This window comes from Coturnix japonica, chromosome 2 (genome assembly GCF_001577835.2).
Source record: "Coturnix japonica isolate 7356 chromosome 2, Coturnix japonica 2.1, whole genome shotgun sequence".
Classification (NCBI taxonomy): domain Eukaryota; kingdom Metazoa; phylum Chordata; class Aves; order Galliformes; family Phasianidae; genus Coturnix; species Coturnix japonica.
Window position 1 is genome coordinate 48756070 of NC_029517.1, and position 9841 is coordinate 48765910.

The window sequence follows — 9841 nt, forward strand, 5'->3', positions numbered from 1 at the left end:
CAACAAAAACAACATAAAAAATAAAGCTGTTACTTACAGTAGTTTGTGTATCAGTTGATTTATTTATTCAGTTGTTAATTATCTTTGCCTCCCAGGAATGTGCCCATTAAGATAGATATTTTCTTCAAGACATCCTGAGGCTAACAAGGCACAAAGTACATATTATTCCATCAGAGCATTCATCAGTATATTTTCTTAATAAAATGAAAAGACACTTTTCCTGAAGAATTATGAACCTTGAGGGACTAAAGAAATCCTTGTAGAAAAATAACCAAAGCTAAATTACACATCAAATATCATGATCATTCTTTGTATAGTAATTTTAATGCCAGAAACAGTATTAGTTCAGGCTTATATGTATTGTTAGACTTTTCAATACTGTTTGAAGTAGATGGAGCTGGCAAATCACAGAGATGTAATGAGTAAAAGACATTAACCTCTGTTTAATGAATCCCACCATAACCTTTAGAAAAGTTCACAGTATTGAGTTATTTTGTCATTATTAGTTACATGGCTAATAAATATTGGTATACTACTGAAGGCTGAGTTAGAAAGAAGGCAGATCCTGCAGTAGTTAGGGTCATTCTAAGTACCTGTTTCTTTGTGATCTTTATTAGTGCAGAGTACAGCAGGATTCATAAGTACAGCTGAATGTTTTAAGCCATTCTCTGGGACCTTCGTATTCTTAGAGTTTCCTTGTGACTTTTTTGTCCACGCTGAAAGATCACGAGTGCAAAACATAGCTGCAGAAGTTAAAAGGTCCCACATGCCTTTACAAAAGAAATTTTTGCATATCAGTGTTGTTCTCCATCGACTATTTTAGCAAGCAAAACTGAAGGAAAGTTCTCTTCATGGACTGGAGAAAGTGACCATATAGACAAACAACTTGTGTTTCATTATTTACATAATTACATTTTTGCAACTTATCTACTTTAGTTAGATTTCATAAAGGTGAAAGAGATCAGATACAGAGATTCTTACAAGATAGATTTAAGTCCTGTTAAATGCTTGTAGCAAGACCTTTATAATATAAACATGAAACATCCTGTATGAGTCACATTCTCACATTCTCATTCTGTGGGTTTTATGGCAGAAATGAATAGAGAGGCAAGACTTTATCCTTGGTTCACTAGAGTAGATTTCCCCCTTTACACGTCATGTCATCTGGGTGTATGTCTGCTATGCTAAGTACTTCAACAGATCTGTTGGAATGAATTGTAAATGTGATGAAGAACACTTTTTTCCCTAAGATTTAACAGATTTGACAGAAAAAGATAACTTTATCTTTTCATTGCTAAATAACTGAGGTTTATATCCTTTAAACAATGTCCAGATGAAGACCAATAACTATTGAAGTGTTCCTCATCTAGTGACTGCCTCATTGATTTTCTTGATTATTCCTGAAAGATCCAGTATTTTGACATTGGTGATATTTTCCTTATTTTATCAGAGCAAATCCATATGTGTAAAAGAATAGCTTGTTTTTTTTAGCTCCTTTAAGACAAGCACCATACAAATAAAATTGCTATAAATAAACACAAATACACAGGAAAAAAAAAAAACGAAAAAAAAAAACAAGTTCTTAATTCTACTAAAAATTCCTTTTATGTCTTAATTTTGGAAAGTGATAAATAAAAAAGTGATCTCACACTCAGCCCTGGTGATTCCAAAACTTGAGTACTATAGTTAGTTTTGGGTCCCTCACTACAAGAAAGATACTGAGGCCCTGGAGTGTATTCAGAGAAGGGTAACAAAGATGATGAGGGGATTGGAGCACAAGTCTTATGAGGAGTAGCTGAGAGACATGGCATTGTTCAGTCTGGAGGTTCTGGGGAGGGGAGGGAAGAGGGATTGGAAGGGAAGGGACAGGAAGGAAAGGGAAAGGGAAATAGAAAAGGAAAGGAAGTGGGAGAGGTAGAGGGAGAGGGAGAGGGAGAGGGAGAGGGGGAGGGAATAGAAAGGGAAGGGGAAGGGGAAGGAGAAAGGAAAAGGGAAGGGAATCATTTAAGAGAAAGGAATAATAATACAGTACAGATACCTTATTTTTTCTAAATCCTTTTGTGATTCTGACATTAAGCTACAAAATGGCTTGAATGAAATTTGCATTCAAGCAAGTAAATTCAAGAAAATTGCCAACATTCAGTGATTTGAAAGTCATTTTTTCCAAATGCATTATTCTACTAACTCAAAAGCTATCATAATCCAAAAGATACTGAAAACAAGGTTAAGAACTTTGGGAAGATTTCCTAGTCAGCGTCTCCTGAACACTACTGTATCATTTAACGAGTTTGGAGCATGATAGGTGAGGTTCAGGTAATGCGCTAAATCTAACTGTAATGTCTTGAGAGTGTTGCTAGATGATCCATTTTCAGCATTAAGAGCCTGTTCAGAAAAAGAAAAATGAGCCCTTTGTCTTTCAGGCAGAGGTGGAACTGTAAACTCCAAAAAGTATGGTGAGTTCATTACTTCTATTTGTGTATTCTTACAGTAGCATTATAATTGGTATAGTTTTGTTAAACATATAGAGAACACTGGAAACAGAATTTCAGCTGCCACTGAGGGCATTACCAGATTACTCAAAATTCTCATTTCAAGATCATACAATACCGTCAACTGTGAACCTTATTTTGTCAAGTAATAATATATTCATATACATTTCTTTTTGCTTACTTTCCATTATACCTGTTATACAAGGAAGTATCATACAGATCCCCAGAATCCAAAGATGCAATAAAACCTAACCAAAATTAAACTGTGAACAACATTTTAAGATGTTGATTGGAACAGGCTAACAGAGCAGATTACTCTTCAGCTTGATCACTGATAAACAACAACTGCTTCAAAAAAGGAAAATTCCAGAAAATTGTTATAAATGTCAACAGCAAAGACTACATAATTACATATATGACATCTTCCTAACCTGGCCCAAAAATAATATTCTCCTCTTTCTCAGACTCCGTATGTCTAAAAGCAAAATTCAGAAATGAAAAAATAGTCTTTCATGTAAATTAGTATTTTTTAAAACAGCCGTACACATTTAGATTGGATATATGCAAGTCTTGTCTGGATGACTATGAATCCCAAAAGCTATTATTCCAATTGATATGTAACACCTTCAAAGTTAGCACCATATTACTGAATACTCATTCTGTTGTGATATACTCTATAGACTAATTTGGTCTTCATACTACAAGTAAAATAGCATTTTTGACCTAGGGCAGATCTGTCCATCTCCCTGTTTCATGGGATACACTTGTCACTCTCTCCATTGTTTGCTATGGATCAAAGTGAACATTGTTCAGGGGGCTGGAGCACCTCCCCTATGAAGACAGGCAGAAGGAGCTGGGCTTGTTCAGCCTGGAAAAAAGAAGGATGCAGGGTGACCTCATTGCAGCCTTTCAGTACCTGAAGGGAACCTATATCCAGGAGGGGAGTAAACTCTTCAAAAGGGCTGATAATAGCAGGACAAGGGGAAATGGATTTAAGTTGAAAGAGGGTAGATTTAGGTTGGATGTTAGGGGGAAGTTCTTTAGTAGGAGAGTGGTGAGGTGTTGGAGGATGTTTTCCAGAGAGGTTGTGGATTCCTCATCCCTGGAGGTGTTCAAGGCCAGGTTGGATGGGGCCCTGGGCAACCTGATCTAGTAAATGAGGAAGTTTGGTGGCCCTGCCAGGCAGGGGGGTTGGAACTTCACGATCCTTGAGGTCCCTTCCAACCCAGGTCATTCTGTGATTGTTGTCACTTTCAACCAGAAAAAAGAAAGAAGGGAAAGAAGATATTACTTCCTAATGGAGTAAGTCATTTCCTAATCAGGCTGATTGGGATTTTTTTTGGCAGACTGGTCTTGCAGTGAATAAACGGCCCAAGAGCTCCTAGCAAATAGTAGAAATCAGACCAGGCTTTGTATTTCTAGTGCACTGGAGGATCAGCCTAATGAACACATTAGCATGTAAATCTAATTTTAGACCCAGAACACATGAAAACTTTGTGTGTTCCTGGATGTTAATCAGGAGAATCAGACATGTCTGAAAAAGACGTTGCAGGTTATTGGAAAGATTTCATTGACAGTGTATTTCAAATTAAAATCTAATGCTTTAGTAAAACCAAAATCTTGCAGAAATTGAAATCAATTTCATAGGCTATTAATCAAATTAAAATCACTTCAGGAAATTATTTTTAAATATTGAGAAAGTCTGACAAAACAACTTCTTTATTAATAAGTATTGTTTGCTTAGTTTTTATTTGTCATTTTTGTTTGTGACCAGCTTTCATATAGCATTTCATTTTTAAAGTTTATTTGCCGAAATTAGTTTGCTAATTTTTTTTCTAGGTCTTATCTACAAAGGAAGAATCGAGACTAATTGAGGGCAGTCTTGAGATTCCTGTCACCAGGGGGCAAGTGGAGAGGAACTGTGCTGGAAGACAGGTGCTCTACAGGGATGACTGCAGTTCCTGTGGATGGACAGCATCCAGAAGCTCAGCTGCATGCTGTCAGCTTCCTGTGCCAAACCAAGTGTTAAAAGGAGATTATTCCAAAAACTATCTTCCCTTGACTCATCAAATAAAATCTGAATCTGAGGCAAAAGTATAATCTGTTCATTTTTTTACATATTTAAAATGCATATTTCACTTGATGAACAGGATTGTACTAGGTATGTTCTCCCAAGCCACTTGCAGTTTGATTCTGAAACTACTGTAGCACTAAGGTATTTTTAAATGCAAGTGAAGATATCCTATAAGGACCTGGGGATTTTCTTCCCTAGGAAGTATCTACAATTTACTTGCCAATTGCTGCAATCAGCAGCCATTGCTTTGCCCATTTATTGCTATGAAACAGAGGGATAAACCAGCTCTGGCAGGGATGATGGAGCATTCTCTAGAGAGGGTATAAAGCAGAAAAATCTGCTCAAATCTAGCCCACTATTCCCTTTCAGTTCATCTTCAGAAACTCCCTAGAGCACTGTAGGCCAATTCTATACTGCTTCCTCAGCATCAGTGCCAAGTTCAAATCCAGTTTTGCCAGCTAATCAGCTTGAGGCAATCACATCTGTACTGCCTTAGTTTGTCTCTAGCTCTTATTACCTGTGCTTCCTCTGTGCTTCAGCTGAAGCAGATCTGACCTCTTTAAATATCCTACAGTACATGTCCCCTACTTGTATGACATGATATCCTAGTGGATATATGGCCCATTCTGACTTGTTACAGGGCCTTGCCTGCTTCAGCCACACAACATAGGCTGTCCAGGAAGCCTGATGCTGGCAGAAATGTGAAAGAGATTTCTGACAGATGTTTTACAGCACTTGGTTGCTCTTGTTTTCAGATCTGGAGTTGGAGGTCCACGTGCCATAGGAGATCTCTTTATGAGGCCTTGGTTCTTGAGGTAGGTTATCCTGAATTTCTCTCTCTCTTACATTTGTATTTTCTCTATCTTTGTCTTGGCCAGCTGTTCCTTTCCAAATTATCCGTAAGATTTTTCATGAGAACTTCAGTGCTTTTGTGCCCAATATATCAATCCAGATTATATAAAGCTAGTAGGATCATCCCGAATCTATAGGCTGAGCCTAGAAGATCAAAGAGGATGAAACAAGCAAGCAGTGGAGATGGACTCAGCCAGTTTCAGAGAATATCTATCTTGTATCCGTATCATGTTTTGATTTGATTTTCATTGTGATCAGGTCTCAGAGCAGAGGAATCAGGTTTATTCTGTGTATGGCTAATCTGGAATTTGTTATTTAGATTTCTCATTATGTTCCTAATGTCTGTACAGGAAATATCTATATTCCACCAAATAGACTAAATTCATTTGCTAAATAAATGTCTGTTTTTAATACAGTATCACCTGGAGGTCTCCATTATCTTATTGTGTTACACACCGTACATGATAATTCTAAAACAATTACTATCCTTAATGTTTTAAAGGAAGATTATCTAACATCTTTTATGTTGCCTTAAGTTTTCTTCAACTCAAGATGGAAGGCAAAAAGGCAGCACTAAATTAAATGATTTTGGAAATCTGACCTTGTCTCTTTTCTAGGGGGAAAAAAGCACAAAATTAAAAAAGAGATCCTATATGAAAACAGAAAGTCCTGTGTCCTGTCTCATAGTAATAATACTACAGTTTTCAGCTCAGAGTAGGATATTTCACAATAAGAAAAATTGAATGAATACTTTGTAGGCAGACATTCTCTGAGAAGGCTTTTCAGGGTGTTTTGTTTGTTTGTTTGTTTGTTTGTTTGTTTCCATTTTATACAGTTATTAACTTTCCTGGATAAAAAGAAATGTACTTTACATACTTTACAGAAGCATTTTAATGAATTGAAGTGGTATTTCATTACTTGAAAATACAATTGAGTAATGTCCAAAGAGATGGTAACTTGATGTGAGAAATGTCCCTTGTTCTGCCTGGAACAGCATGAAGTTTTGTTCAAAGAGTACATAGTAACCCCTGACAGTACTGCTGCTGTGGTGAAACAGTGGTACCAAAAGAAGCCAAAACAAGCTATCCACAGGAAAAAACACAGAAGTTAAATATGTTAATACATAATGAAATGTAAGGTGGGTACTTCCTGACTATCTAAAGAAGAAAGAAAAAACATCTGCAGATGCAGATGATGATGAACCTACACATAACAATTTCAAATCACTGTTGTTTGTACTGGACTCATTGCTAGCTTCAAAGTAAGCTCTTTTCTTAACCCAGTTTCTGTTTCTCATTTAAACTCATTTAAAAAACCTATTTCATTAAGGCACTTTCTCCACATTTATTCCATTGCCCACTTTGTCCATAGTCCTCACTGTAAGCTTCCTTCCCTCTGCCGGGGTTTATGTGATCCATACCACTCAGGGAAGAAAGCCATGAAATGGGAAGATGGAGTTACTCTATCATGATTTCTAGTGACTGCTGATGCCATCAGGGTGTGCGGAGAGATTTTATTGTTCCTTCCTTAGTTCTCAGCATATGGGAGTTTCTTCACAGTCAAGAGATTGGCTCTGTGTGGCGAGTCCCAGACTGGGGACAGAAAAAGGATTGAACCTTTTACTAGCAAGTGATGCAAGAGAAGCTTTTCACGTTTTAGGGCACCTTAATTTTAGTCAGAAGGAAAAGCATGGGAAATGGTTTCTGTTACATTGATTTAAATCCCCTTTTCAGTGAAGTTTGCACCTCTCCTCAGAAATTTTAGTCCTAGGTCAAATAAAATTCTGATTTCAAAGGGCTTTAATCCATTAATAATGCAGGCAGCCTTTCTTGGCCTGTGTTTTTGAGCAGTATTGTCCCTAGTGACTTCAGTCAGAATTCTTCCTTTAGTCTCCAGTTCTGTCCTAGAAGTCATAGAAGTTAGGAAAAATAAATAAATAAAAGGTATACTTTCCTCCCTTCACAGAAAGACACTGTTTAAGATCTTCTGACAAGAATATAAGCCCACATATTTTTATAAGAAAGTCTTTTCTTCCTTTCCTCTTACTGAAAGTATTTTAATTTTTCTTAAGTCAAAATTTAAAAAGGGAAGAGCTGGATCACAACAATAAAGATAGGGGATGCAAATATGGATGATTTATGCCGAGAACTTTACAAAGTGTGTACACTTCTAAGCCCTTACTTTGAGAGTTTGAGGGCAAACTTGGAGATCCAGGACAACAAAACTTTCCACATAGGAGAAAAGAAAAAAAACAGGAATTGCTGTAAGTCAGGAAGAGGAAAGGTTAGTCATTATGACCAGCTGTTAAAGATGATATAAATATGAGAATATGAGACGAGCAATTAACACACTCTACACATGAATTAAATTCTCAGCCAGGGTAACTCAATATACAACAGAGTTGATTTCAACAGAATTATGGTATGTTATGATAGCTGTAAAGTCAGCTTTGCAGGTTTCCAATTCAGAGAAAATGATAACCTTATCAGAATTATGATAATGCATTTAGAGAAATACAATAATCGCTTAGAGAGGTGGTCCTTCCCTCTTCCAGCAAAGGAAGCTTTCTGAAGTAAAGCTTCAGCATGAAGAGACAGTGTGACAGAAAGTAGCAAAGGGATATTGAGGAATTAAAATTTTATAATAGTTTGCATTAAAAAAAAATAATTGTCAGTAAGCATGTCAAGGCTTGAGTAGACCGTTCAGAATTGTGCCTTTACATTATTCATTGCATTTGTCAGATAACTGTTCTAGGAAAAAGAGGAAACACAATGATGGGCAAATGCAACACTAGAATAGCATGGATGAAGTATCTTAGAGGTTTATTTGGACATATTCATACATCTCTTATCTTTGATATATAGCTACAAACAAGTAAGTCATTGATATGTGTTCAGTTTTGAGCTCCTCACTACAACAAAGACATTGAGGCCCTGGAATGTGTCCAGAAAAGGGCAGCTAAACTGGTGAGGGGTCTGGAGCACAAGTCTTACGAGGAGTGGCTCAGGGAGCTGGGATTGTTTAACCTGGAGAAGAGAATGCTCAGGGAAGACCTCATTGCACTCTACAACTTCCTAAAGGGTGGTGTGGTGAGGAGAGGTTTGGCCTCTTCTCCCTGGCAACAAACAGGACCTGAGGAAATCGACACAAGTTGTAACAGAAGAGGTTTAGACTAGCCATAAGAAAGAACCTTTTCTCTCAGAGAATGTTCAATCATTGGAATGGCCTGTCCAGGGAGGTAGTGGAGTCACTGTCCTTGGCAGTGTTCAAGAGGCGTCTGGATGAAGAGCTACAAGATATGGTTTAGTGGCTTGTGGTAGCAACAGTAGTGGAAGGACGGTTGGACTAGATGATCTTGTAGGTCCTTTCCAACCTTGTGATTCTATGAGAATCTATGACTCTAGTAGTGTGGTATCATAGCAGCACAAGAGAAGAGAGTTTAGTAAAGGCTGCAAGTTGATGACTCAGGAAGAGAACATTTGTCTTTCACTCACACAGCTGACAGAGAAGAATCGTAGACCTTAGCCAGAGTTTGAAGATGATACCAAGCAGGTCAGTATGTTGTAATCTGAGCACAGTGTAAACAAGCATTCTTTGGATTATTCAGAAGTGGCAGATGTCTGTTGTCTAGGTTCAGTACATACCACTATTGCAACAAGAGACTTGAAGGAAAAAAAACCACAATTTATTCCTGTTTTATTGTTTACATGCTACTTCTTTGTTTCATAGGTTTTTTTCTGCAGCTCAATATTTCCTCATTTATTTTTTTTTTGCTTTGTTTTGGTTTTTACTATATCAAATACCTCATGCACATTACAGTGCTTCCTTATCTTTATGTTTAATTTTGTGATCTAAATTATCATTGCTGGATGCAGTCTTTCAGTGATAAAAATAGGAAATTATAAAAATGAGGGAAAAAAAAAATGCTTCAGATAGAAAACATTCAGAAATACAAAGAAAGTGAGACAGAAAGAATTTACATTAATCATGTAGTTATCACATTCTGAGACATCATCTTCAGTCTAATAATTAATCAGTGGTGTATGCTGCAACACTGTTACTCCCGAATAGTTGCAAGTGATGATGCCTTACTAAAAAATCCCTCCCAATCCACTCTAAGACACGTGTAGGTGGATTTAGGTCAAATTTACCAGGAAGGAGGGACGGACAGACGGACGGAAGGAAGGAAGGAAAGAAGGAAGGAAGGAAGGAAGGAAGGAAGGAAGGAAGAAGGAGGAAGGAAGAAGGAAGGAAGGAGGAAGGAAGGAAGAAGGAAGGAAGGGAAGGAAGGAAGGAAGGAAGGAAGGAAGGAAGGAAGAAGAAGGAAGGAAGGAAGGAAGGAACGGAAGGAAGGAAAGGAAGGAAAGGAAGGAAGGAAGGAAGGAAGAAGGAAGGAAGGAAGGAAGGAAGGAAACATAAACTTCTT

General features: G+C 37.4%; 1 long non-coding RNA gene across 1 annotated transcript in view; it reads left to right on the forward strand.

Annotated features, from left to right (window-relative positions):
- Positions 1-9841, forward strand: part of LOC107309477 — a 103983-nt gene that overhangs the window by 89857 nt on the left and 4285 nt on the right. Inside the window, exons 4-5 of the long non-coding RNA XR_004306086.1 lie at positions 4329-4424; positions 5319-5378. This is a non-coding gene — a long non-coding RNA (uncharacterized LOC107309477). The remainder of the gene's footprint in view (positions 1-4328; positions 4425-5318; positions 5379-9841) is intronic.